The sequence below is a fragment of the Scleropages formosus genome, chromosome 5 (assembly GCF_900964775.1).
Source record: "Scleropages formosus chromosome 5, fSclFor1.1, whole genome shotgun sequence".
Lineage (NCBI taxonomy): Eukaryota > Metazoa > Chordata > Actinopteri > Osteoglossiformes > Osteoglossidae > Scleropages > Scleropages formosus.
Genome location: NC_041810.1, coordinates 16,082,586 through 16,105,017, shown reverse-complemented (window position 1 = coordinate 16,105,017; position 22,432 = coordinate 16,082,586). Strand labels below are relative to the sequence as shown.

The 22,432-nt window shown below is 41.5% G+C and overlaps 1 protein-coding gene across 3 annotated transcripts in view; it reads left to right on the top strand.

The window, feature by feature from the left end:
• Nucleotides 1-22,432, top strand: part of pitx2 (paired-like homeodomain 2) — a 51,398-nt gene that overhangs the window by 6,551 nt on the left and 22,415 nt on the right. Inside the window, exons 1-2 of one of the 3 annotated variants that reach the window (XM_018759536.2) lie at nucleotides 6,432-6,506; nucleotides 6,636-6,730. The exons of 1 other annotated variant lie outside the window; for it this stretch is intronic. The gene's annotated coding sequence lies outside the window, so the exon portion shown is untranslated. Of the gene's footprint in view, nucleotides 1-6,431; nucleotides 6,507-6,635; nucleotides 6,731-7,126; nucleotides 7,183-22,432 lie in introns of those variants that run through there. One more of the 3 variants, XM_018759538.2, reaches the window with a different exon arrangement.

The window sequence follows — 22,432 nt, the reverse complement described above, 5'->3', positions numbered from 1 at the left end:
TTTGTAGAAACAAAATCACCTTGACAGCAGCGCACTCGGGTCAGAAACCCAAAGCTACGGCACACTCCCCTCGGCCCTAATGGAAACAGCATGATCTGTCATCGACGCAGCCATTTTACACCCAGGGACAGGGCCCCTCGGAGATCGCCTGCTGGCTTTCATTTGATCACAGAGCAAACCCAGCCAGGCGGACGCACACGGAGCAATTAATTATGACGCGGAAGAAACGCTGTAAATCATGCGCCTTTCAAACAATGTACAGCGCGAGTATGACACGGGCATCAGTGATCGTACCTGACAGGGCAGTCCATGCGACAAATGGAGTTTTAACCCATCAGCTTGTTTTCATTTACACTCTCAAGTGACTATCTTAGATCCTGTATGCATGACCAGCGATCTCTGTACAGGAAGTGCTGCAGCTCTTTAAGTCATAAAATGCAATTTCACATACATAGTCCCATGGTTTGTTCACCGACTGGGAGTACGAGGGCAGCTGCACTCACCATTTCTTCTACGAACAAGGATCCCTGTTTCTGAGGCCTGCTCCTCTCACACTCCTCTTTCCACTAATGAATGAATGAATGAATAGGGTGACTGATTTAGTGAGTAAGTGAGAGAGTGAGAGAGAGAGAGAAATGGGACTAAGCGTCAGTTTCAGTATCTTCTTGTCTGTTGGCAAAATGCACTTTTGTATTCTGTGAGGTGGGGGGACGCAGTGACGCGGTGGGATTGACCAGGTCCTGCTCTCCGGTGGGTCTGGGGTTTGAGTCTTGCTTGGGGTGCCTTGTGACAGACTACCATCCCGTCCTGGGTGTGTCCTCTCCCCCTCCGGCCCTGTGTTGCCGGGTTAGGCTCCGGCTCCCCGTGTCCCCCCCGTGGGATAAGTGGTTTAAAACAGTGTGTGTGTGTTCTCTGAGTTGTGAATCGCTTTGGAGAAAAGCATCGGGTAAATGAACAAATGTAAATGTGAAAAACCCAAACTGCTCTATAATGAGGGAAGCAATAATTGTGAGTTTTGAATGGGAACAGAGCAGCAGACTGGCTCTCTCTCTCCCAGCCACTCTCCCTGGTGAGCCAGGAAGACTCGTGCACGTGATTGGGAACTCTGAGTCCTCTAGCAGAGGTATTTACACCACCTTGTAAAGGCGTAAGCATAATAAAACGCCATGCCTACGGTTGGAGCAGAGGGTTTGTGCTCATCTACAACTCCTGGGTTTTTTCCCCACAGATCATATGAAATTCTAATACCCCATAGAAGCATAATAATAAATAAAAGCATAATTATAAAAATTTTTTAAAACCAATGTTGTTTTCCTTGAAGTGCACGCGACTACTGCATCACCTTGGAGCCAGTGGTATTATATGGAGCTGAAAGCTGATGGACAGATGGCAATTTGCTGATGCTAAATACCAGCACATGTAGTAGCCACATCATCTATAGTTGGTCACCCCCTCTTTGCTTCTTTTATTTATTCTCCACTCTTTGAAAAAAATTTAATTAAAATTCAGTGCTTCCTAGGGAGGTGGGGTAGCACAGCGGGTTTGGCTGGGGTCCGCTGTGTGGTCGATCTGAGGTTCGAGTCCTGCTTGGAATGCCTTGCAGTGGAGTGGCGTCCTGTCTGGGGTGTGTCCCCTCTCCCTCCAGCCTTGCACCCTGTGTTGCTGGGTGAGGCTCCAATTCGCTGCGACCCTGCTTGGGACAAGCAGTTGTCACCCGTGTGTGTGTGTGTACTTGCTATTTGCAGTCGACATCTCTCAGGATGTTAAGTTGTTTTGAACCAGCATGTTGATGCATGCTTTATTGAAAAATAAATACTAAATACTTCTCGAAAAAAAAGTTTTAAGTTGCCTTGGACTAAGGTGTACATTTAATAATACTACTACACAGCAGACTGTGGTCTTTCATTTGTAGTGTATTCATTTTATTATACTCATTGACAACACATGAATCCCATGATTTACCAACTCTCTAAATGTCATTGCAACAGCTTTTGATATCCAATTTTCGATTTATAGAACGAAAATCACACACACACTTTCAGAACCGCTTGTCCCATACGGGATCGCGGGGAACCAGAGCCTACCCGGTAACACAGGGCGTAAGGCCAGAAGGGGAGGGGGACACACCCAGGACGGGACGCCAGTCCACCACAAGGCACCCCAAGCAGGACTCGAACCCCAGATCCACCAGAGAGCAGGACTGCGGCCCAACCCACTGCGCCACCGCGCCCCCACAAGAAGGGAACAATTGGAAACATTTCTTTTCACGAAAATCAGTACAGCAAAATTTATCTGAAGTGTGTGCAAAAAAAAAAAAAAATAGTAATAATAAAGTTGCATGTTAATCAAGTGAAATGGAAGTGCAGTAATATAAGGTAGCTGGCATGTCTGTACCTAGATCTCTCCATCTGTTGGTGTGTTAGGGATGTGAGAGTATTGCTTTAAGAGAATGGGGAATTATCGGAAGTATATGAAATTCCTGTCGGACATAACGGGTCTGTTTTTTAATTAATTAAATTTCACACACACACACATTTTCAGAACCGCTTGTCCCATACGGGGTCGCAGGGAACCGGAGCCTACCCGGCAACACAGGGCGTAGGGCTAGAGGGGGAAGGGGACACACCCAGGACGGGACGCCATTAAATTAATTAATAAATTAATTAATAAAAAATTTAATTAATTTAATGATTACAGAGACAGCAGAACCATTAGCAGGAAAAGTTTATCTCATGGTTTTGCAGGTATGTATGTACAATTTAGCTACAGTGCACAGTTTCAGAAAGTTATTCGCAATGAACATGCTCGGTGGATCACTGTTTTCAGAAACAGGTTGATTTTGTAAATTGAGGGATGTCTGCATCTGATTTTTAAACGCATAACAGATTTAATTTCCTTTTAAAAAAAATTGTTCAGGCTGTATGTTGTACGTAGCTCTTAATATTACTAGATTCTAAACATTTAAGAGCTTCATTTAAGTGAAGCTAACTTCATTATTGATTATTTTTTGACCTAAACCTTTCTACTCTTGTAAAATTTTTGTATCAAAAATTTTATCTGAGTTCTTATTTTTTGAAAGTAACAGTGCTTTTACTTGAGTACTGTGCTTAGCTGCTCTATCCCACACTGTTAATACTGTGGAATGTCAAGCTGTACGCAAGCAAGGGGAACATTTTAACAGTGTCTCCAGATGAACTCCTGGTTTGCAGTGTTTGATGGGAAAACGTCAAGGTAAATGATAAAAGGAACTTTTTTCTTTTAACATGACATCCTCCTCTGACCCAACGCTGGCCCATGAGGTATGCCGTTTCCAGGACTCTGGGCTTAACAGAGTCTGGGATTTATTACGAGTGGAGTTGCTTGCCCTCTCTGAGAAGAGTTCTGCTGCTTTAAAGCAAACGTTATTGTTTGTCACAGGAAACCAGTCTGATTACTGTTTTCTCTCTCGTGCTGTGCACCAATCCATATTTATGCAAGTGTTTTTCATTCTGCTACCCCAGCCCCTCCCCCTAACCCCCCACCAGCCAATCTCACAAACCTCCTAGGTTGTTTTCTCACGTGTATGAAAAACAGTCTTTAATTTCTAATTTTTTAGCAGTCACACGTAGCAAGGTCAAACAAAAGACAAATCAAGCATTGTTAACAAAATGCACTGGGCACCTTCAGGAGGTGATCGGTCACTTCAAACCCCATTGTTTCCTTATGGCGACAAAAACTAGACAAATCAAAATCAAATAATGTCTCCAAACGGCTCCATTATGGCATGCTGCTTAGAATGTCACCATGCCATCCATTTACTATACAATGGGGCAATACGACAGGCTGGACTATGTTCAGAGAACCCTGGTGACTCGTTATCCAGTAGGTCAAGCTTTCTGACACCGACCGACCTGATGCATAGAAGATACCAAAATTTTGAACACACAGCACAAACGTGGCTGCTATCCTTCTAGATTGTCAAACTTTTCAAGCTGTACAGCTGGGTAAATAAATTCTAAATAGCATAGCTTATAAACCTTTTGTCGTAAGTCACCTCAAAGAGTCATCTAAGTACGCCGGGTCTTCCCTGTAGCAGCATAATTGGTAGCAGAATTCAGTTTGGATTAAGAAAACTAGCTTTGACTAATAAGGCACAAGCAATTTAATTATACAAGATACCCTTTGATTTGCTCATGTGCTCGGTTATGTAAAAGCTTTGAATATAGCTACAATAAATAAAAAAATACTTTGGAAGACAAAGTGTTTTTCTACTAAATATGGAACATTTTTCTTACCTTCGAGCTAGGTACATTTAAAGTTAATTTATAGAGACTCGAAATAAACAGTTATCTCCGTAAATTTCTCTTTAGGACTGATTTTTCACCGATTCATTCTGTTAAAAATGTGCAACATTTCTCATTTTTCTATTGATCACCATTTTTTCTTCCGAACACTGAGGAACTCTAGCCACGAGCTGTAAGAACTAAATGCTGGATAAAAAAGCTGCAGGTTGCTTTTGGTGCCGCAAAAGCAGAAATTTAAAAAATGGAAATGCCATAAAAACTCTTTTAAAAATAGGAAATATTCATGTCTTTGAAAATGTTCAACTCAATGAGTCACTGTAAAAGTTAATAATTCAGTAAATAACAGATCATATGGCCAGTCACAACTGATGGAAGAGCACCTCAAGATCAGAATGCAGCAATAACGTCGACCTGCTGTTTGCTGTGCAAAAGCCTGAGAAGGGTTTTGCAGGCCACGACATAGAGGGAGACTTGAGAATCAGTGGTTCGAATAAAAGCATGGCTGCTGGGTGGGGAGGGCTGTTCTGTTTAATGAAACACATCAGTAGAAAAGAAGGAAAACCGCTGTCTCCTTCGTAATAGAAAAATAATAAAAGAACAATAAAAGCTTAAGGTATTTGATAGGGAAACTGAGCAAGCAGGCCCAAGTGACGGCTATGTCAAGGCTCACAGCTCAGAGCATCTGTCGTGCCATGTGTCAGAACGGCACCGCAGCCTCTCAGCGTGGATCTTCTCACCACGCTGCTTTCGCTCTGCCCCTCTCCACACCTCCATGGAAAAACCAACAGCAATTACACGGTGTCCCTTAAATGAAACGCAATATGTAAATGTTGTGAAAGGACCAAATTAAAAACTAATCTTATTTGAAAGTCCTCGTAATATTTTAATTCCAAAAACATGTTGTTGCTTCTCAATAATGCTTCTCATCTGACTTGTGGCTTTGAGAAAAGGAGTTGATCGTGCTTGGTGGCAAACATTTGTTTATGCTTTCCAAAGGCTGGCGCATAATTTCAAAGGGAAATATCTGTGCCTCATAATAGGCTTTATACCTCTTTTAAATGGAGAACACATTTTCTGCCTCTTTGCGTTAAGAAGTCAAACCAGCACGCTGCCTAGGAAATTGGAAAAACAGAGGGTTCAACATGTCACTTGTTATATTGTGTAGGCAGGAGCTATTAATTTACAAAGAAAACGTAAAACCATTTAAGCAGTTGCAATCAACAGCAATTACACAAGAAGAAATCTAACATTATGTTTTATTGTTAGAAAAAAAAATGTTACCACTGGTCAAAATTTAAACTATGGTTCGAAATGATTGAGTAATATCCCAATTTTCAAACCTCCAACTTTAAATTTTGGATGAGTACTGTAAGTGAATAGATCCCTGTCTGTTTCAAAAACGACTTGACTAAGGGTAAAAATAAATACTGCAATAAAATATAAACATTTTCTTCCCTTTAAAACCTGCTGTGTCTGAGGCATTTCGCTAAACAACCCTCTCAGCCGGCTACCCTTCCTAAATCTTTTGACCGAAAGCGTAATTGTCCAATGGGAAGAGAAAGCTGGGATTATTTAACATGTTTACAAAAAGCTAGCCGGCTAAGCGCGTTATCCTGCTTGGTGAAATGCCCCAGTGGGTGCGCTACGAAAAATAAATAGACTTGCACACAAAAAGCCAATGCCCCTGTGTGAGACTGACCTCCTTGGGTTCCCCATTATCTAAATCACATTAAGAGCTGCCAGTTTCTGTAGCTGCATTTTGTTGCTTAATGTTCTTAGGATTTACAGATCAGGTAAATTCGCCTTCCAATTTAGTCATGTGCAACAGTGACATTGGAAAGTGTGTGGCCAAGGTGAGGGCTTGGCAACTTTCTAAAAGCGAACACCTCTTTTTAGTGCAAACCTGAGTATGTTAATGTTGATATGATGCTAACTTCTGCACCCCAGTAAGAGTGCTGCAATTCTCCACCTCTGGCTGCTTTTCAAGGGGTCAAAAATCAAAAGACCGAATTTGTTCAGTTTTCGACTTAATTTCTTGGGATAAGCTCCCCCTGTCCCTCAGACATGCTGAATCCCTGTGAGTTTTCAAAAAGGGTCTCAAAACAAATTTCTTTCAGATCCATTTCTCCTCGGACCTCCTAACAGCTGCATAAATTTGCCTCCCATCATCTGTGAAGATCTTGTAATGGGACCTGGCAAAAACAGTCGCGTTGGACAAACTAAGTATGTATGAATAATGTGCTTCTGAAATTAACTTTGGTTTACCGTAAGTTGCACATCACTTTGGAGAATTTCTTTCTTTATTTATTTATTTATTTATTTATTTATAGTTTTTTTTTTTTTTTTTTCCAGGGGGAAATTCTGTTTCATTTCAGCAGCATACAATATACAGACTCACACACAAACATACACGCAGACATGCATTGAAGACAGAGATAAATAAGCAGGTAAATGTAACATATATAAAAGCATCTGCTAAATCAATAAATGTAAATGTAGTTATGTAATCCTAAACAATGAATATTCTTTTCATTATCAAGGCCTCAATTAAATTTTCACAATAATCAAAACCACAGACTGGAACCCTACTGGCATCTACATTGAACTCACGAGGCACAGAGCTGGTTTACCTCTGAACAGTTGGCTGTGTTGAGTTCCATATAATTCAATAATATAAATACATCTTGGTCGACCGATAGATTTCTGCACCGCTAACAACATTGATACTATGCTGACACATCTGGCTTCACCATTTTGTACCATCATGCAAAGCTCCAGTACACCGTTAGCAAGGAATAGGGCAGTAATGGCTTTTACCACAGTGCAGCTGTACTCCAGGAATGACAACCGCTGCCAGCAGGGTCCAACAGCTTCATTTGGACTTGGGTCCTAAATACAGGTCCATGTGCTAACTGATGACTGTCTCCTGTTTTTTAAATCAATATTTAGAAGATCAACGCTTCTCACTGTGTCGTTTTTCTTCAGATTCATAAATAAATACAGATTGTGACCTTTATGTTTAATCATTGAGAATCAGCGATAATATGTCTCACGTTACCTTTTTCAGCCTATGCCATTGAGCGAAACAGCATTAAAATTAAATTAAGCTGCTTCGGCTGTCACGTTCTCGGCGTGACATTTACCAGAGGTGTGCTAAACTGATTGTTGACATATTTTTCATTAAATATTTTCCAGCTCATATATAAAACAGGTTTAGTTTTAATAGATAATAAACTCAATTCGCTGCTTTCATCAACTCAGCGGTCTTTCTGTTTACCTATTTTCGACCGTGTTTCCTATACAAACTTGCATCAAAGGTCACGTACCGAGACGTCAATAAACCTGAAATGAACAAAATCAGTTTTATTTGTAGTTCATGCCATCTCTGGAATTTTGTCAATGCCATGCATACGCGTCATGAGTTATTATTCTTTTATACTCCATTTTTCTACAAATTAATTAAAATTTTTATACGTATTTTCGAACCACTTACTGCAAGGCTTATTTGTGGTGATCTCTGCAATGAAAATAGTCAAAGATGTATCAGCTAATTAGAATGTGGTTGAGAGCTGCTGTGCTAAGGTTTGCATGAGAGAGGAAGGTGAGCCTGGAGGAGGGAGGCAGTTGCTCTCAGGCCGGGCAGGCAAGTTGAACAAGGCCTGGAGAAGAATCCCTACCGCTAGTTTAATTTTTCTCCCAAGGAGATCCGCAGAAAGATCAGTGACACTAAGCCCTGGAATTACCCTAGATATTGCCCCCTGCGCTCTGCAAATGAAATCCTACAGCAGAGAGGAAGAACATCGTGGTTAACACTCCGAAATCAGTTTCGTGGCAGAGCACAGCTGGCGCAACCAGGGAGGGGTGAGGGAGAGCAGGTGAGAGGGGACATGCCGGGTGTCCGCTCACCGACCCCAGGGCGAAAACCCAGAGTGGCCAGCGGGTCAACGCCTGGGAACGCGAAAGGGTCAGACTCGGAAACAGAAAAGGGGTCGCGCTCAGGTATGGAGAGGGCTCACCCTCAGGAATATTTAGGAGCAGAGAGCCGTTGGAACTGGTGGCCAGGCTTATTAATGAAACGTGGACCAAAATCCGGAATGGATGGTGGTTATTCGCAGGAACAGGGAGTGGTCACTGTTAGGAGCAGAGAGCGGTTAAGTTCATGAACAGAGACGTGGTCAGGTTTGGAACCGAAAGGAAATCGTACTGAAGAACATAAAGAGCTGAAACCAAAACCGGTACCCACCTGTCCACAGGCATGACCAGGGAGTGGGGGGGGGGCATGTGAAGCCCTTACAGAAATCACTGTGATCATAACCTTCAAAAGGTTGAACCATAACCCGCTCAACCCCACGCCTGTCCCCCAGCTGTCTGCCGCAGGGTCGACTGCCGCTGTTCCGGCCTCTTCGCTTACAGAGAACCGTTATTTATAGCCTCCTCCCCGAACTAAACAAGCACTGCACTTTTTATAACCCCCCCACATCCCAAAATAGAAGATGCACATCCACTTACTAAGTTGAGGGGATTTATGTGTTCTATATAAAATGATGGCGCTTTACTCATTGCCGTTTTGACGTTTGTACTCCGGTCCAAGAAAACAAGGTGCTAATCTCCAATCCAGCACAAAAAAGGTGGAATTATTAGCACAGAGGGCTCTGTATACAGTTAAGTAACATATTTCTTGGCTTAAACTTGATATAGAAATGCTACAGGGTTAGTATTTAGAGTGTTTGACTTGTCAATGCATGGTAATTGAATTTTTGTATAAACATGAATATAATAAGTGACACCGTTGTGTTATAAAAGTTACGTAGAAAATCCTTTGTTACAGACATAGATTTTCTAATACTTTTTTTAGTAAAATACTTTTTTTTCAGTACAGTACAATGTTGAAAACCTGCACGTGGCTTGGAACAATTTCTTCAACTCTTATCTTTTCCGATAATATATTTCGATACTCAAAATGGCCACACGTACAATTAAATATGATGATTGAGTTTGTAGTGATTTTTTTTACTTATTTATTTTGAGGGAACAATTGTAAGAAGTGCAATTAAAGTTACATTTCATTGAATTGTTTTGTAACTGATGGTTGTTTAGGTCAACTGCTAAATTAGTTTTTATTACAGTGACCAGGGCGGCCATTCAATAGCTTGTTATTGCGTATGACATTTTTTATCAGAGAAAATAGCATCCATGTGTAGAATATGCAGTGTATGGTTCACCTTGCAAGTTAAATAAATATAGGACTTGTGAGTCAAACATTATCGTATTTCAGTATCACAACACAGTCCCTTGAGGGAAAATGCTATAATGATAGATGGTGTAATTTCTGTTACTTTTAGTATTTTGTTTTATTTTTATATTTATTTTTTAGTATTAAATTGCTTTTTGCACTCACTCATTCATTCATTCATTCATTAATTCATTTGTTCGTTCATTCATTCATTCATTCATTCAATCTTTCATTCATTCATTCAGTTCATTTAATTGGAGCTTGTCAAATAATAAAGTTTTAATAGAAATCATTTGTGACTAAATAAGAAACAAGGAGAGAAAAACTTGTTTAAAACTTAGAATGAAGTTCTGGCAATGGGTGTGAAGCACACAGAGCTCCAGCTCCTGTCATCTAGAGTCGCTGAGAAGTCAGAAGTGAATATTTTCCAGGAGGCTTTCAAATGGACCTATGAGACTTGAGCTGTGAGATTATGCATGCCTTTCAAACCCCCCCCACCCCACCCCACCCCCCGCCAGCCTGCAGCTGACTTGCAGCATCAGTGCAAATCACCCACCACTTAGCTGATAAATGCTACGGGCACCGATCTGCCTGCATGTTTCACCTCCACCCATTTCTTCTCACACGAGTGTTCTATAGCATTAATAAGGCAAAATGGGTCATAATTCGGTGCAGTTGCCTTCCTTGTCTCCTTCAGTTTCAAGGCTAGGTTATCTACGTTACATGATGTTTTACAGCCCAGAACTCGCTTTACAAGCCGCATTCTTCTCATTCCTGCCATATTGATCAGTGTGTTACATTACCAATGGCGACAGAGTCTATTTTGGGTCACAAATGACTGGCAGTGTGTGTAACCTTTGTGTGTCGCTCTTCCATTTTACACTGCTTTCTCGGTTTTCTGACTCGTCAACCCTGGGCACCCACCCCCCGAGCCATTTTAAAACTGGTGCAAGTCACATTCAGGGACAGTGTGTCATAGAAAATGACATCCGTTTGTTCTGCAACTGGGCTTAGAGATAGTTTTACTCAGCACTTTTCTCGCTCTTACTATTGTTGCGTAACCACAAGTTGGCCCTTGCGCGCTTTGACCACGTCCACAACTTTTAATATTACACAGTTGTTTATATTTCACAAATCGGGGATCAACAATTCACACGGGAATCAAAATAAAAATGAAAGCTTCTGGAGTTGAAGCATTCTGAGTGGAGTATAAAAAATGTACAAGCTAGCAAAAAAATTTGCAGCTATGGGGTATTAATAATTTTAGGATGTGAATGTGCATTAATAATCCACATTTTCAACAATTGCATTTGAGAATGGCTTTTTTAAGCACAATAATGTGACATCCATCCACCCATCTACTATCAATAACCATTTGTCCAGTGCAGGGTTGGGATGGTCCAGAGCCAACTCACAAAACACAAGGTGTGGGGCAGGGCACACCCCTGGCTGGGATGCCAGTCCATCACATGGGAGTCAAACTAAGAGTAATTCAGAGTCAGCAGTTTACCTAAAACACATGAATAGAGTAAAGTAATGCTACCTATTCCAATTAGGGTCTCGTTGACACCACGTGGCTCTAAAGAAGGGTGCATGAGGAGCATGAGTGAGATCTTTTCAAGGGAGACTGTGTTCTCATCTACATCTGGGTCTCTTTAACAGTTTCCAAAGGATCCTCATATGCACCACCTTCCAAGGGTTAACTCGGATGAACTGGAATTGTTGAAAGTCTGTAGAGCACATGTTGCTTACTATGCGGAAGTCTGATGGTACATCATGCCTTCTTTCTTCTTCACATCTTGGGCAACTTCTCACTTTTTTAGCTCACTCACACTTGCCCTTGGACAGTAGTAACTCTCATCATCATTGCTGTTGCTGCCCTCGCTCCCAACACAAAGAAACGATTAACAACGGGACATGCAAAGCATTGGTCTCCACACTTTCTTGAAGAGTTGGCACGTGCAACAGGTCTGGGGTCTCATGTTGCATTCTCAAAATGTTATGAGGGCCTGTTATAAGTGGAGTCATCATAAAATTGCCCCACCTGTCAGTCTTGTGTAGAATGGGAGCCTTGCCACTTGAAACCCACCTGTGATTAGCCGCTCGGGTAGGGTTAGGGGTTGCAGCAGTGTGTTGGGGGGTATCTGGAATCACCATCAGCCCCACACTGACCGTGCTCCAAGGAGGGAAGCCCGAGAACAGATGGAGAACCGTCTCAAAGTTGCAAACCCTATAGAATTTCAGTCTTTGATAGCCTGTTGCTGGTTCCTGTGGTTGTGGCCATGCTCTGATGTGATGGACAAATAAACAGGTTTGGAATTTTCATGCATACATCTCATGCTTCCACTATGTTTTTGGGAGAAGCCACTGGGTGAAGTTATGGTTTAACTCTCTTGCTGATGAAAAAGTTTCATGTTTTTTTTATTATTATTTTGTATAGTAAAGCGACTGCTTGTCAGCCTTAACAGCTTTAGACCGAGATGGAAGAACTGAAGTTTCTGTTTTAGTCTGAGAGGGTTTTGTACCGCTGCATTCACCTGTTTCACAAACCCACACCTTGCACCTTTCCTCCTGTCACACAGTCATTCATTATAAAATTTCATATCAGTGTTATGTCTGTATTGTTGATTTGCATGGCTCAAATCGCATGTTTTTCCATCATATCTCTATTGAATCTTTTAACATCTCCAGTGCTTTAGATGTCCTGTGCTCCTCACATTCTCAGAAGCTTTCCTTTTTTTCTTTGTTTGGTAAGGTATGTAGCTTTTTTATGAGCACATAAGAAATCTTGGTTAATTCTTAGCAGTTCAGCAGTTTCCTCTCAGCATCTTCTTTTTGCTGAAGACCATCAAACCAGTTTTTGTCATTGTGATGTGGTGGATAAACCTGAGTCCACCACCTGGGTTCAAGCATCACAGGTGCAACATGTGAACATTCAACCTTACACAGGTTTGACTGATGAGAATAAAAAATAAGACAGACTTCACATAAAGAGCATTCATAATGGATGTAATCTGTATATTCATAATGCACATGTAATAGATACATTATTATGGTGATAATCATGGTGGTATTAATAATCAACAGTAAATAATAACTGGTGTGCAAAGCAGTTTGGCATTTGTTTTTAGTGCAATATTAAAGGGTGCAATTAAAAAAAAAAATGTTTTAGGCATTTTATTTTTTTTATTTTTTTTTTTTTTTTTGCATGATCTGACCCCTTTTTTAATGCTTCCTTGCTGGTTTTTAAGACCTCTGAAGCCTTATTTGTATATATGCTATTTTCCAGTACATAATGTGATTTGTCCCTGCTAGGCAAATAAATAAATTCTTTTGTAACTGTCAGAAGGCAATAGTTTGGGTTTTTTACAACCATTGCCAGCAATTTAACTGTTGTAATATTGGTGCCATGAAAGCAGATAGCTATGAAAGTAGAAATCTACTATTCACCTGGAGTTCTCCACCTAGGCATTAAGCGATTGAGTGATTATTAAAAGCACAAATTGCATGTCTGTTTCCTCTGTAATAGGAAGTGCAATATTGATGCATGAGGTAAGAAAGGAAAAATAAGAGAAAAGCAGCCAGTAAAGCAATAGAAACGTCAAGCAGCAAATAACAGCAGTTCTCATCTTATGAGAGAATAATTCTTCTGAGGGGTATTGATTCGCATCATAATGCAGCCTTCTGTATCCCACCCGTTACGTTGAAGGAAGGTTCTGGCTGTACAGAATGAGGCCAGAGGAGTGTTTAATTAGCAACAGGTTAGTTCATTCCTCACTAATTAAGCAGATTGGGTGAAGCTATTCTCCTGCCATAAGCTTACGGAGGATTCTGCACTGATTTGCAAAAAAAGGAAACTGAAGGCATTATGAGGGGGAGACAGACCTCTAACAGGCAATTAGTATCTGCGTTGGTATCCTCAACAGAGAGAGACCTGGAATTAATGCTTTGTTTGATTGAAAATCATATAGATTTTTTTTTTTTTTAATTTTTAAAAATCCTCCCACACTCCAGGCTTTGTTTCCAAAACGTAATTTTTGGCGAATTAAATATGTCAGCTTTGCACATACTAAATTATGCTAAAGAACATTACCTCGAAATCCATATTGATTCCACTTAGAGTAATAAAGCATTATGTGGGTGTTGAGCGGTGCAGACAAAGCAATCTGAGAAATCACTCTTTGCAGGTATCAGTTACAGTGGCTCAAAGAGAAACATCTGGCTGGGCAGCTTCCCAAAGGAAACAAATCCAGCTGTGAATAAAGGAGTTCATAAGAGGAAAAGGAGAACTTTAAAAACAAACTGAAGTCTTTGGATGAATTTGCTTTTAGTCATCTAAAAACATTATGTAAAGATCAATCTGTAATAAACTGGGCAATGTGATATTTACTGCTTGACCTGAGCTGCAGCTGTACTGTACATGTAAATATGTTTGAATGTAAGTGCGGTGTGTGCGCCTCCGCGTGAGTTATTAGTCAAAAAATACTAACACCATGACACAACAGAACACTTCTGTATTGTGCAAAACATCTGCTGCAGATGTATTTTGCATCATTTTACATTATATGAGGTGTTCAAGCTTTCTTGTTTCTTTTCCATTTGGAATGTGGCTGGAAATTGTCATTAAAAGTGCTGCCATCAGTTTATACACAGTGTGTATCATAATGCTCTGGATGACATTTTGTATTCATCAAGTTCTTAGCACTCAGTTACAATGTTATAAATAGCTGTAAATTGACTTAAAAGTCTTTTTTTAATCTAGAATGCCCAGGAGGAATGGGCAGCCACTGGCACTAGGACCACCAGAGGTTTAGTTTCTCCCTTGACTTTCAGTTGGGAATTTTTTGTTCCTTTCCTCCATGGCCAGTAGGCATACTCACAGTTTTAATAATTTCATGGTCATTTTAGTAATTTAATGTATAACCAGCTTTCTATTTGCCTCGTGCCTTTGTTCAGTGCTCTGTGTCACTATGTGAGAAGAGTGCTCTATAAAAATATAAAAATAAATTTAATTTTATCTAATATTTAGCTCACCAGGCGGCAGAGGTGCAGTGGTATGGCGAGTTTGGCCAGGACCTGCTCTCCAGTGGATCTGGGGTTCAGGTCCTGTTTGGGGTGCCTTCTGACGGACTGGCGTCCTGTCCTGGTTGTGTCCCATCCCCCTCCAGCCTTGCGCCCTGTGTTCCCAGGTTAGGCTCTGGCTCCCTGCGACCCCTTGCTTGGGACGAGTGGTTTCAGACTGTATGTGTGTGTGTGTTACCAAGTTGGCATTCTTCAAAAAGTACAGTTGTATACTTGTACGTAGGTCTGACAGGTTTCTAGTCTAGGAGACACTGCCGGACACCAATTTCTTGTCATGTCCCGTATTGGTTTTGAAATCTGCAGTGATTTTCAATCAATGTGTGTTAATGTTAACTGTTAGTGTCAATACTCTGAAAAGTATGTGAAGATGATGGGGAGAAAGCCTGTAATTGTTCAGCATTATTTTATGTACAATGTATTCTAATGCTTCAGACATATGAATGACTACTTCAGCAGTTTCATATAATTAAATAATTTTAAAACGTACCAGCACATGTTGCATCTGTGTTGTGTCCAAAGAGCAAAGCCGTGTTCTGCACTGCATCAGTTTGGATCCAGGGTACAGAGTCTATTGTTTCGCGGTGCTGTGATCCATCAGCCAGGGTGTGAAATAGCAGTCCAGATTTACCCCGGCCGGGCGCAGGGACACACACATTGCAGGCTGGCCAGCTGGAGCTACACCCCGCTCTGTCAGTCACACAAACTGGCCAGCGCCCACACTTCCTGTCACCAAGAGGCTTACAGCAAAAAGTCTTCAACTAACTCTCATAAAACCTTGCAGGTCAAAAGGTTTTTAAATTGCTTTTGACACAATTTCCATGCGATTGTCAACGAGGCAGCGTCTGTGTGTGGTGGTCTTGCCACACTCCTCGTGTGTGTACACTTGGAAAAAGGCCCCAGGCCCCTGGAAAGGGCTCAGCTCCACTGAGGAAGTGGTGCGCTGTTTCCAGCTACTGCTACCTACCACAGTGAGCTGAATTACATCATCATTATTATTATTATTATTATTATTATTATTATTATTATTATCCATCCATCCATTGTCAATAACTGCTTATCCCAAGCGGGGTTACGGCGAGCCGCAGCCCTCTCGGCAACATTGGGCACAAGGTTGAAGGGGTGGGGGCTACAGTCCATCGCAAGGTACCAAGCAGGACTCGAACCCCAGACCCGCCAAACAGCGAGGCACTGGACAAACCTTCTGCACCACTACCATAAAAATAATAATAATAATAATAGTTGTTGTTGTTGTTGTTGTTGTTAAATTATTTATCTGACACTTTTCTCCTAAAAAAATCAGTCATTGTTAAATATATACACTAAGCTACTTAATTGTTTACCCATTTATACAGCAGAGTCATTTTTTGTGTATCAGTTCAGAGTAAGAACCTTGACTGAGGGAACTACAGTGGGAAGTGGGATTAGATCCCAGTTTGTAAGTAAAACATCCAACATAACCACAGGGATTTATTTATTTATTCATTCATTTATGTTTTATGCCATTCTGCCAAGACTAGTTTTGTTTTTTTTTTTTTCTTGTATTTCTTCAGAAAACCACAATTGCTGTTTTTTGTCTGCATTTGTTCAACAATTCAGACATCAGCATTTTCATTCTGACTGACTCCTCATCACTCTCCAGTTAGGAGTAACGAAGCCTAAACCTAAGGTTCAGTTTAGCTGTAATCAGTTTAAACCTCCAGTTGCAGCACTTCACATTAGGATTTTGCATCACATTCAAAGATTTGAATAGACTATTATTATTATTATTATTATTGTTATTATTATTATTATTAAATATTGTTGATGATAATAAGAATAATACTTTACAGTCAATGAAAGGATTAGGGGAAGTGGGGCCCATTTGGGATGAGGTGATTCTCTCATGAATCAATGATCTGCATTCTGTGTGGTCACTGTTAACATACCGGAGGGAATCTATGAGAATAAAGACACAAGGAAATAAATATTCGGACAAATATGGCCTTTTGAATTGCTGTCCTCATGCCGGATGTTACAGAAAAATTAAAAACTTTCATCCCTTGGTGACGAAGACATCATCTGCAATGTATTTGGTTTCGTACCCTTATATACTTGAATAGTAGGTGATTGTGAGAAATGAAAAGCTCATTATTCATAACTAATTTGATGAATAACTGTACAACAAACATGCAGACTGGTTAAAAGTCCATCAGTCTGTCATCAGTAACCGCTTCTCTACTGCAGCGTCATAGTGGTCTGAAGCCTATATGACATGGTACACACTGGATGTAACACTAATCCATCATAGGAAGGTCTATCTCTAGCTCTCTATCTGTCTCTCTCTTTTTCTCTCTTTCTCACTCACACTCTCTCAGATGCACACACACACACACACACACACACACACACACACACACACACACACACACGGACTCATTTATTCACTCAGATATACATACATAATGGACTTCAGATAAGGCTTTCTCACAGATATCGTTATTCTGAACTCACTGAGACCTGATTTAGGGGACAAGAGAATCGCGTGGAGATCCTCTTCCCAGAGTCATGTACAGTGGGAGAGGGCCTCAGTATGGGACAGTGACAAAGCCACTATTGCGCCCCTGTCATCCTGTTGTGTTCAAAGCGATGGGTCGGGTCACCGACGGATGGTTTATGTTGGGATTGGACAGAATAGGGTGGGATGGGATGGAATGGAAGACACAGGAAGGGGGTGGTAGGTACAGGAGAGGAAAAGTCAGATATAACAAATGAGGCCTCTGATAAAGGACTGCTGGGGAAATTATTAAGATGTGTTGGTTTTATGCTGCTAGTTCGTGGTTATAATTTAAATGCAAATACTGCCATATACATTTCAGGTGAAGTGCTTCTACATCTTTTTTTTTTACTTTTGTGCCAAGGCAGCCTCCTCGGCTCAAGGTTTGCTACCCACCGAACATGGAAAATGAGTGAGGACTTACTTTGGTGGTTCCATGTACGTGTGTGTGTGTGTGTGTGTGTGTGTGTTTATAGGGGGGGTCGAATAATTCCAGCGCTGCGAAACGCTAAAGCAAATAGCGACGCCTGTTCTCAGACAGAACACGACGATTTCATGCCAAGACATAAAGGCCAATTTCACACAATGAAGGTTCTGGTTTGCAGTGTACAGACCCAGAGCTAGAATTACAGAGGTCTCAAGTTTAAAAAAAAAAAAAAAAAAAAACCCACAGCTCTTTACGCACAGAGTGCCTCTGCTGCACTTTTAAGACTTTTTACATTAATTGCTTGTGAATGTTTCTGATTGAGTCTTTGCTGTCGGCTGGCTCGTTTCTAGACTGCCCCCACTCCCCCCCCCCCCCCCAAACGCTCCTATCTTTCAAACACTGAAACTCATGGGGCAATTTTCTTCTCTTTTGATATTTTATGTGCCAGTGCTTTACCAGTTCACTTTGTTGGCTTTTGGTTGCGGGAAACGTAATGACACAATGAAGTCGACAATCAAAATAACTGCCCTGTTGTGAAGCTGCTGATCACAGACCTCAGCGGAATTCCACACACTCCCTTAAAGCGCTTCGAGTTTTATACATTTATTTCCACATGAACCCACAACAAAAAGGGGGATATGGTTACCATAACTGAAATGATTGCCCTTGAACCGAATATGCCAATATTACCTTTATTTATTTTGTTAACACATGTAGGCAGCTAAACAAGCATCTTATTGTACTTGTAATGAGTCAAAGGAGCAATTGACTTTGAAAATTAAATATCCAGTTACATCGCTCAAAGATTCCATTACAAATATTGAATATTTAGGGTCAGTCTTTTCTACTTTTTGTACATCTGACAGAGAACAGGCCACTGTGGTGTACTGGATCCGCACAACACTGAATTTAGTGAGCCGTCAAATGCGGAGTTCGACCCCTTGTGCAGGAGATGCCTCCAAGAGATGCAGCATTTTCAGCAGAGTAGAAAACTTTGATTTTGTTTTTGTTTGGAACACAAGCAAGAATCTTGTGTAAGAACAAGAAAAGAAGTGACTAAATTTTCTGGTTACATTCCCTTGTGTTTTCAAGTGTAAATTCCTTGGAAAAAGCGAATGATTTTGCTGCTTTTCAGGAAAACAGTCAGGGTCTTGGTTCCGTTTTGGCTCATTATGAAACCAGCGATGTGCAACACCTTCACGCCGATCGGATCTTTGAAGACATGCAGCAGCGCACCGAAGAAGCGCCCCGACCGCTGAGCACGCGCGCATCGTGCTCCAGCTGGAGCAAGGGCTGCAGACACGATCTACGCACTAAACGGAAAATAAAATTTGAACTTCGCAAACCTACACTTAGGCCTTGCGGTTTCCCCCCTCGACACCAGACTTTGATTTTATACCAAACATTGTTCTTTCCCATCAGAACTCGATACACCGCGCACGTCGTTAGATTTTCAGCATTGGCGCGGCTTAACGAATGTAACGTAGTGGGATTGTAATTGCTCTAAGTGCTGGTGGCTCAGACCAATTTGGAAAAATGGAGGTGAATTCAGCCTGGGATCTTGTTCCTTTTTTCTACACAAAAAAAGGGTCTTTCACTGGGCTCAAATGGTCAAATTAAGTCATCATTGGAAGCTGCTGCTACTGAGCAAGTGGTGGCCGCGTTATTAAAAAGAAAGAAAAAAAGAGAAATCCTTGGCCGTGGCGTCTCTCCTTCTGGAGGAAGGAACTCGGCAAGGTCCTCTGGCCTGGCGCCCGGGTGGTCTCTCCACTCCGCAGCCGCTCTGGATCTTTCCCTGAGCCCCGAGCTGAGCCAGCTGACGGTGTACCCCTCCAAACCTGCCCCCCACCCACCCCCGCATGGGGCCGCCTCTGCGCTGCCAATGCTCTGCTCACACACACACTGCACGACAATTAGCCTGTCAGCATGCGACTGTGTTTTATTTCAGTATCTACATCTCGAGAACAGGACATTCTTCCAGAAACAAATCGAGGAAATAATGATTATCTTTCTTTTTATGCAGGAAAGCAAACGGCTGCATTAATTGCTGAGCTATAATGTCTTCTCTAACTGATTCTTACGAGTCCATGTTAAAGCTATGATGATATACGCACTGTGTTCGCACACCGGCAAGCACGGACCTCTAATTTTTCAATGTGGGAGGTTGATGTTCTGACCGTAAATCATACTTCATGGAATATATTTAATTTACTGTTTTAATACTTTCCAGGAAAGGAAAAGTTAGGTTATCTCATGTCGGCATACGTTTTAATTATAAAATTCAAGGAAAATGAGACAAATAGTGTACCTGGACCTAATTTTATTTAACTGATTTTCCTAAGGAAAAAAAAAATCATAAATCTGGGGGAAGGTGGGCTTTTACACTGAAGGATGGCTGGCACTATTGTGAGATACCTTCAGATAGAGGCACACATTGAAGTGCTGCTTTGCTGAATAATGAAGTTAGTGATGGTCCAGGGGTTCAGACGAGCAGTGCTGTGTGAGCTCAAATTCTGCAGTGCAGTTCTGCAGTGAAAAAAGCATTCTCAGTCCACTCTCATGCACCATCCTATACCTTTAAGCCAAAATCTGCCATTTAATATACCTAGAAAATACTTTCAACAGAGATTACGCTGTATTTACGGAACATTTTGCTTTTAGTGTATCGACAATTTTGCTAAAAATGCTGAATATTTTTGTCTTTTTTATTGTTCCTGAGAGCTGTTCATTCAGAAGTTTTGCGAAATACTTTCAGCCTGTGTTTATATCAGCTGTGTCTAGGAAAGCACTGTGCCCATTATAAATAATGCACGGTATTATTTCAGAAGCTTTTTAATGTGTCCTTCTAGTAAATCGGTCAGTTACAATGCAAGAACAAAAATCTAAACATAAGTTTGGGGAAAGCATAACACACATTATTATTATTATTATTATTATTATTATTATTATTATTATTATTATTATTATATAAATATGTAAACTATTCAAATTGAAAAGCCTGAGATGAAGAACTTTCCCTAATTCCCAGTTTTATCATAGAGAGACATAATAGATCAGATTTTTACAAACAGATATTGTGATGTCATGCCTCATTATCGTCTGCCTGGTACTCTCAAAACAATGTGAAACAAATTACAATGCATTTTTTGGGTCAAGTGTTATTTTCCAAAAACAAATCTGGGCATGTATGAAAAAATATGAATATGGACAATCCCTGAGCATTTATAAAGGCCTGGGTTTGAGTTAAACCTTTCATCGCATTAATTAGGAGAATCCAAAATCCAAACAGCCAGTCCACTGCCATTTAATTAGCATGTTATTCACTAAAGAGGTGCTCTACAGTGACACGGTGATCATGAGAAGGCCCCGAGGTAGCGGTCCTAAGGCGTGAGGATGGCATCGGCTTCCAGCACTGGGCAGAGAGCCATGCATGAAGAACCCGGGAGAGGAAGCGCAGCGCATGACTCAGGGAAACCGTGCACTTAGATATTCAGCCTCCGCGGCCAAGAAGAACACACTCCAGAAAAACAGGCATCACTTCAGCAAGAACCCAACACATGCAGGGAAAACCCACGAGGACACAAAGGGCGTTCTTTTATCTAGAGTTCTTGGAAGGCCGAGTCTCAGGCAAGTTTTTTTTTTTTTTTTTTTTTTTCTTTTTTCCAATAAGCACACTTTGCTACACATTGTCCCAGACTGATGTCACATGGAACGCTATGAAAAAAAAATTAAATACTAGACAGGAGTGAAAAAATGGATCACAGAAAGAAATTACATCATTGAGACAGATTAGTGTTACACAGTCATTCTTAGCAAAAAAAAAAATAAAGTACAGAGATGAAGGAAACTGGAACAGCTGAGGCAGCACTTCTAAAGTAAAGGAGAAAACCCCTCAGAGAGGAAAGATGCAGACATGGAGAAAATTAACACTAAACTAGGTCCAGGCAGCCTACCTACACCATCGTGATTCCTTTCCCACAATGCAACTCAGCTCCGAGTCTTTGCTATTCAGAAGCACACAGCGTGTGAAAGAGGCATGAAGTCTCCCAAAATTTGAGGCTAACGGGATGCGTCCACCTATGTATTCGCCCGTTACCCAGCATTCTTTAAGCCCGGAGCAGGGGAGGGAGAGTGTGGCAGGCGACTATGATCGAGCGAGGTATGATGGATGCGTGCAGCTGACCACCCAGCTCAGCTTTCAATTGTTGTGGGATGGAGACTTCTCACCTTGTCAAGCGCTTTGAGGGAACTCGGGGCTGCGGTCATTGGGCGGGTGGCGGTGGGGACACTGGGGCAAACAGGTGCCAGCCCAGAGTGAGACGCGAGATGGAGCCGCTCAGCGGGTCAGCAAGGAACACTTGGCCCGAGGCTCTGGGGCTGGCGGCCAACATAGAGCCCTCCACGTTGGCACCACAAAAAAGCACATTCGTGACCTTCAGGGGCTAGGACCCGTGCCACGACCTAGAACCCTTCCAAGCCAGCCTCATTCCTTCACACCGTCACAGTCAGAAACTTTGGCTCCAGCTCGCTGCTCCATAGGGGCTGCTTGTCTTCATGAGCAGAGTGAGCATGATCTGACTGAGAGGAGCAAATTGCAATAATTCTTCAGGTGAAAAGACCCCGTGAAAGAGGTCCAGTGCTACATGTGTATTGTTAACTGGACTGAGGGGACTACCTCTTTATTCTGTGGCTACCGGTGGCCATTTCAGGCAACTGCCAAGCAGCTGTTTTCACTGGAAAGTCTTCAGTTATGACACATTGCTGTATCAAGTCATTTAATAAAAAGTCTGTCACTATTTATTTGCTCCTTGTGAAACCTTGTTTCCACCTCAAACTCCAAAGCCCTCTGTGACTTCAGTCCTTGAGCATACAGG